General features: G+C 36.7%; 1 pseudogene; it reads right to left on the minus strand.

The window, feature by feature from the left end:
- Positions 1 to 4076: 4076 nt before the first annotated feature.
- Positions 4077 to 5348, minus strand: LOC132481638 (elongation factor 1-alpha 1-like; annotated as a pseudogene).
- Positions 5349 to 7612: the final 2264 nt, after the last annotated feature.

A 7612-nucleotide genomic window follows, 5' to 3' on the forward strand; every position in this document is an offset into this window, starting at 1 on the left:
CACTTCCTTAGATAATTTTATTCCTAGATGTTTTATTCTTTTTGATGTTATTGTATATGGGATTGCTTTCTTTATTTCCTTTTCAGATTAGTCATTGTTGTCATGAAGAAATACAACTGATTTTATATGTTGATTTTTGTATCCTGCAATTTTACTGAATTCATTTATTTGTTGTAACAGTTTTTGTTTATGGACTCTTTAGGGTTTTCCACATATAGGATCATGTCATCTACAAACAAAGATAATTTTATTTCTTCCTTTCTGATTTGAAGGCCTTTTATTTCTTTTTCTTGTCTAGCTCTTACTAGTACTTCAGTACTATATTAAATAGAAATGGCAAAGTGGAGATTTTTGCCCTGTACTCAATCTTAGAGGAAAAGCTTTTCAGTTTTTCTCCATTGATTAGGATGCTATCAGTGGGCTTTTCTAAATGGCTTTCATTTTGTTAAGGAAAGTTCCTTCTATTCTTATTTTGTTTAGAATTTTTATTGTGAATATATGTTGAACAAACTATTTTCTGCTTCTATTGAGATAATTGTCTGATTTTTATCCTTTATTCGGATAATATGGTATATCATATTGATTGATTTTCATACGTTAAACCAACATTTCATCTCAGGAATAAACCTCACCTGGTCATGGTGTGTAATCTACTTGATGAGTTGAATTCAGTTTGGTAGTATTTTATTGAGGATTTTTGCATCTATATTCATCAGAGATGTTGTTTTCTCTTCTTGTCATATCTTTGGCTTTAGTGTCAGGACAATGCTGACCTCATAAAATAAATTTGGAAGTATTCCTTTTACTTTTATTTTTTGGAAGAATTTAAGAAAAATTAGCATTAAGTCTTCTTTGAATATTTGATAGAATTCAGCAGTGAAGCCAACTGAGCCTGGGCTTTTCTTTTTTGGGAAGCTTTTGATTACTACTTCAATCTCCTTATATTTTTATTGGTCTATTCAGGCTTTCTATTTCTTCTTGACTCATTCTTGTTAGGTTGTACATTTTTAGGAATTTATCAATTTATTGTAGCTTATCCAATTTGTTGGCATATAATTGTTCATAATAGTTCCTTATGATCTTTTTAAATTTGGAGGCATCCATTGTAATGTCTCTTTTGTCATTTCCAACTGATTTTGAGTCTTCTCTCTTTTTCTAATTTAATCTAGCTAAGGGTTTGTCATTATTGTTCATTTTTTTCTAAAATCCATCTCTTCCAAAATTTTTTTTCCAGGGGCCTTACCTCTTTTAATAGTGTAATAGTTATTATAGGAGTAACAGTTGATGTTTATTCCATTTTCAAGAAATAGGTCTTATTTGTGACTCATTAACAATTTACAATTCATTTTCATCTAACTGTCCAATGAATATCAATACTCAGAGAATCAAAGTTTTGTTGACTTTTTCTATTGTTTTTCTAGTTTTAAAAAATCTGCTAAATCTTTATTATTTCCTTCCTTATTTTAACTTTGGGTTTATTTTGTTCTTTTTATAATTCCTTAAGGTATAAAGTTAGATTATTTGAGATCTTTTTTAATGTAGGCCTTTATTACTATAGAAGTCCCTTTTGGTACTTCTTCTGCTGCATCCTGTAGGTTTTGGTAAGTTGTGTTTTCATTTTCTTTTGTCTGCAGATATTTTTTAAATTCCCTTTTGATTTCCTCTTTTACCGAGTGGTTGTTAAATAGTGTGCTATTTAGTTTCCACATATTTGTGAATTCTCCCATTTTCTTGCCACTACTGATTTCTAGTTTTATTCCATTGTGGTAGGAAATGATTCATTGTATGATTTTAATCTTCTTTAATTTGTCAAGATTTATTTTGTGATCTAACTTGTGACCTATCCTAGTGTATGTTCCACGTGCACTTTAAATGTACTCTTCTGCTGTTGTATGATAAGTTCTGTATATATCCGTTAGGTCCATTTGGTCTACAGCATTGCTCAATTCTGCTCTTTATTGACTTTCTGTCTGGATGTTCTATTTATTATTGAAAGTGGGTTTATTGACATCTCCTATTATTGTATTGTCAATTTCTCCTTTCAGTTTGTCAGTGTACTTATGCACTCAACATCCGAGCACGTATGTATTTAGAATTGTTATATCTTTCAGTTGAATTGACCCTTTTATTATATAATGTCTTTACCTCTAGAAACAGTTTTTGACTAAAAGTCTGTGTCTCATAATAAAAAGAAAACAAAGCAGGAGTGGCTAATATCTTTTTCCATTCCTTCATTTTCAGCCTATGTGTATCCTTAAATCTAAAGTGAGTTTCTTACAGATGGCATAAAGTTGGATCTTTCTTATTTAATCCGTTCAGTAACTCTCCTTATTGGGGAATTTAGTCCATTTACATCTAATGTAATTATTAATAGGAAAGGATTTACTATTGCCATTTTGTTAGCTGTTTTCTGTTTGTCTTGTGATTCTTTTGTCCCTCTTTTTCTCTCTTCCTATCTTCCTTTGTCTTCCCATTGGAATTTTTTTTTTGGTATTGATAGATTTTGATTTTTAATTTTTTTATTTTGTGTAACTTCTATAGCTATTCTCTTTGTGGTCACATAGGGGCTTACCTAAAATATCTTAGAGCTATAATAGTCTACTTCAAGCTGATAACAACTTAAAGTAAGCTGATAACAACTTAAAGTAAGTTGATAACAACTTCACTTGCATACAGAAAGTCTCAGGTTTATCTCTCCTCCTCACTCATTATATACTATTGATATGTATGATTAACATAATTTATAATTGTTTTTAATACTTTAATCTTTTATAGTAGAATTAAAAGTTATTGTTACTGAGTGGAAGCTCATACTGCTTGCTTCACAACAGGTCAATAAATCAAGAGATATGTTGTTGGGGCAAGGAATAATGACTTTATTTAGAAAGCCAGCAGACCAAGAAGATAGTGGACTCATGTCCCGAAAAAACATCTTGCCTGAGTTAGAATTCAGGAATTCAGGCTTCTTCTGAAAGGGGATGGAATCAAGTAAAATATTTCCTGATTCTGGTCAGCCTCTGGAGGGGATGTGTTCCTGCAGTCATTCACAGGTGGGCCTGGTCAGTATATTTCCTGTGAGCTAAACAAAAGTAGCTTAGCTTAATGCTCATTACCTGGGAGGCAGGGTTCCAGAGATGGGCCATTATGTATATTTAAGCTTACATGCAACATCCCTTTAGTGATTAACTTGTAATAGAATACAAAGATTCTTCCCTGTTACAATTCCGCACTGTCAATGTCCATTCCACAATCTTGTGGGAAAAGTTACAAAGACCACTCTGGCTACTTCCTGCTGAATGGAGGTGACAAATATTCCTTATAATCTTTAGTCAGTCCTTTTTTAGCTACAACCTTTTGAACCTGATGAAACCCCTTAGCACTCTGTCTAATTTGTAATTGAACTTGGGGTGTTGGTTCCAGTTCCCAATACATACACTAAATTCCTGTTGTAATTATCTGGACAAAGTTAAACAAATTGATTAACCCTTCTCCAGCGGCAATGAAATTACCATCTACTTCAGTTGGATATGCAGACTTGTTGGAGGCAAACTCATGAACAGAGGATAGTATAGTGCCCAAAGTTTTAATGTATTTGGCAACTGCTAGTTCTTTTAGAGCACTTATAGATTCTCTCACCTGGGCAGACACCTGGAATGGCCTACCATGCAATATTTCAAAAGGGCTTAATTTAAGCTTGCTTCTTAGAAGGAGCCACTGATCAATATCAGAGCAACTGGCAAGGCCTTATCCCAAGTTAATTTACTATTCATTTTCTTGTTTTTTCCTGTTGACTGTGGGCTCCAGGATGAATGTAGTTCCAATGTCTTAATCTAAATCAGGGGATAATTTCCTTAAGGAGGGCTTTAACCAATTAAGTACTGATTTTAAAAACTAATAACTTTGCCACACACAAAACAAATGGTCCCCAAAACATTCTCCTTTCCTTCTGAAGATTTTATGATGCATTGTTATCATTAACCGGTCTTTTACTATTAAACTTAAATGACCAATTAAAACAAACAGTTCTGAGACCATTCTTCCACCACTGATTAAGACTAGGGTGGCAAGTATTGGGGATAATATTCATTTAGACTTCTGAGATTTCTGGGAAGACTTGGTGACCTTGCCAGCTTCAGCTGCCTTCTTGTCCACTGCTTTCACACCCACAGCAACTGTCTGGCTCATGTCACGAACTGCAAAAATGGCCCAGAGGAGGATAGTCAGAGAAGCTCTCAACACACATGGGCTTGCCAGAAACCATATCAACAATGGCAGCATCACCAGTTGTTGAGAATTTGGGGCCATCTTCCAGCTTTTCCCCATAACAATCAACCTTCTTCAGCTCAGCAAACTTGCAAGCAATGTGAGCTGTGTGACAATCCAGCACAGGTGCATATCCAGCAATGATTTGGCCTGGATGGTTCAAGTAATATCTTGAGCTGTGCAGCCAGCTGCTTCCATCAGTGGTCATTTTTGCTGTCACCAGCCACATTGCCACAACGAATATCTTTGACAGATATGTCCTTGACATTGAAACTCACATTGTCCCCAGGAAGGGCTTTACTCAAAGCTTCATGGTACATTTCAACAGATTTTAGTTCAGTTGTAGTATTGACTGGAGCAAAAGTGACCACCATGCCAGGTTTGAGAATACCAGTCTCCACTCAACCCACAGGAACAGTACAAATACCACCAATTTTGTAGACGTCCTGGAGGGGCAGACACAAGGAATACACTGGCTAGGAATACACTGGCTGGTACTGACAAGTCTGTGGGAGAAGTGCTCCTCTTGCCTCAGAGGATGTTGTTTTAGATTAGGTGTCCCAGCATCCCTTTTTAATGGGATTACTATTGGCCATGTGTTTTTGGCCTTCCCTGGGCTTCTGTTAACACACACTTCTGGTCTTACCCTTTTGTAAACCTTGGGGGTGGGGGAGAGCTCTGTTTCCTTTGCTGGAGTTTTCATGAACACCATCTGTAGGCTTAAAGTGTGTTCTGGTGGGACTCTGTCAAGCTGTTCTGGTGAAAAACTTCAGGGTGAAGTCTGTCAAAAAGTTAATCAGCTCATTCTCCACTGTCAATTTTACTGGGGGCTCCTGTGGGGAATTAGTTGCCTCAAGTCCAAGGGAGCCCCTGGGCCTCTTAATTCTTCAGAATCTTCCTCTTTCTACCATATGAGAGGTTCTTGTCTTTTATTTTCTTCTTATGTTTCAGCCTAGGGCAATCTGTTTTCCAATGTTCTTCCTCCTTACAGTAAGCATATTGTTCCTTCCCCAACAGTGGCTTACCTCTCTTCGGTTACTCAGCTTCCAGGAATCCAATACCACTGCCAAAAAGTGGTGTTTCATTTTGCGTCTTCTTTCTTCTGTTGTTGCTCCCTGTTGAACACTTTAAAAGCAACATCTACTAATCGATAAGGATTTATTCCAAGTGCACCGTCTAATTTTTGTAACTTTCACCTGATATCTGAGGCACTTTGCCCCCCAAAAAAGGTCAAATTTACCATTCTAATATTTTAGGGGGCTTCAGGATCTGCATTAAGATGATGTCTGTAGGCCTGATAAGACCTCTCTGAATTTTTGGAAAGGATTTTTATTTTGAGTCTCTTGAATTTTGTTCAAACTCTTTTGCTTTGGTTCCCCTTTTCAAAGCCCTGCCAAGATGCACTAATAAGTAGTGCTCTAATAAGGGCATTCTTCCCTCATTGGGGTCCTAATTTGGTTCGGTTGGGTACTGCCAAGTGGGCTTCCGGTGTAGAGGATCCTCCTTATAAAGGAGGGTTGCAATCTTTCCAATTAAAACGTCTGAGAAACCCATCTGGCTGATTATTTGCATTTAGCCCCCCTATATGAGATAACGGCAATGGAAATTACCTTGCCCTGGGAGTGGCTCCTGGCCCAAAGTGGGTGCCCTGTCGGGTCTCAAATTGTGATACCAGACCAAGTCCCTGTGCCCCAGAAACTAACACAGGATTTTCTAATTGATCCCTAGAAGGAGGGGAAGTCCTGAGCTCAGCCGGAGGAGTTAAGATTTGAAGCAACATACCCTCAGTCTCATTCCATTTTCTTATTTTCCCTGATGTAATAGCACACATGCTGTCACACAAAGGATTTCATCGTTCTTCCCCGCTTCTTCACAAATAGTTATAGAGTTATTCAAAAGCCACTGTAAAACCATGAATACCAATTGATCATCTCTAACCATTAAAAGGATGCCTTTTTGCTTTGGCATCAACCAACCAGGATTTCAATGCAATTGAAAAGAAACTTGGTTACTGCTGTGACATAAAACATTTTAAGATAATTACTAAAATTATGACTGATCATTTACCAGGATACATCAGCATTTTAGGAGTTCCATATACTTTTTTAAAATAAATTTTAATTAATTAATTTTATTTTTGGCTGTGTTGGGTCTTTGTTGCATGCAGGCTTGCTTTAGTCGCAGCAAGCGGGGGGTACTCTTCATTGCAGTGTATGGGCTTCTCATTGCCGTGGCTTCTCTTGTTGCAGAGCACAGGCTCTAGGCGTGCAGGCTTCAGTAGTTGTGGAACGTGGGCTCAGTAGCTGTGGCTCTCAGGCTATAGAGTGCAGGCTCAGTAGTTGTGGCCCACGGGCTTAGTTGCTCCGTGGCATGTGGGATCTTCCCGGACCAGGGCTCGAACTCGTGTCCCCTGCCTTGGCAGGTGGATTCTTAACCACTGTGCCGCCAGGGAAGCCCAGAAGTTCCATATAGTTTCTAGAATGTGTATATTAATGTTTACCCATATGATACAATCTAAGAAATTTTATCACCACTTATTTGATAATGCTTCCCACATAATTTAATATACCAAATAAGCCTAATTAGTTTAATATTCCTCTCAGCAATAGAAAGAAAACAATCTGAGGTGTTCCAGGGACCCTTTGGAAAACCTCAAATTTAGCTAGAGGTTGAATTAACTTCATTTAGAATTTGATCTTTGGGAAGTTTGTCAAAAATATCAAAAAGTTTTAACCAGTGATAATAAAAGATCAATGGCAAATACAGATCACTTAAAGAAATTCACAATTACCAAAAGCAGTTCAATATTTTAAGAAATCTTTGTCCTCTTAGAGAACCAAATTCAGGTTTTGTACCACTTTACCTTTAAAATTCATTTTCTAATTTAAAATTCATTTTCTAAATTAAGTTCAATCTTATTTTAGCCAATCCTGACCACGCACACAAATCTTTCAGTTTTCCTCCTCCACAAACCTTCCACAATTTTCTGTATCCATATTATATCCATATTAATCTGTTCCTCACTTTCTTTTCCATTCAGAAACAACCAGCTTTAGGACAGAAACACCTTTTCCCCTTTAACAAAAATGCATTTCATTCCTCATACCTTCTTTGCTGAAAACACACATCCTACATCTTTGCATGCTGAAATGTTTCCCTTATAATTCTTAACCTTAAAACTTTAATCTCTAGTGAAAACCAAGAAGCAAGTAATTATAAACTGTCTGTCATACCAGCATTTCCTGATTGACAACTTATGCTTTAGTCATCCTCCCTCAAGAAGGCAAAGGTAGGTAAACTTAGACCTGCCCAGCAATGAACGTTCTAATATTTTATCCTATTTGCAATG

Source organism: Mesoplodon densirostris, chromosome X, assembly GCF_025265405.1.
Source record: "Mesoplodon densirostris isolate mMesDen1 chromosome X, mMesDen1 primary haplotype, whole genome shotgun sequence".
Lineage (NCBI taxonomy): Eukaryota > Metazoa > Chordata > Mammalia > Artiodactyla > Ziphiidae > Mesoplodon > Mesoplodon densirostris.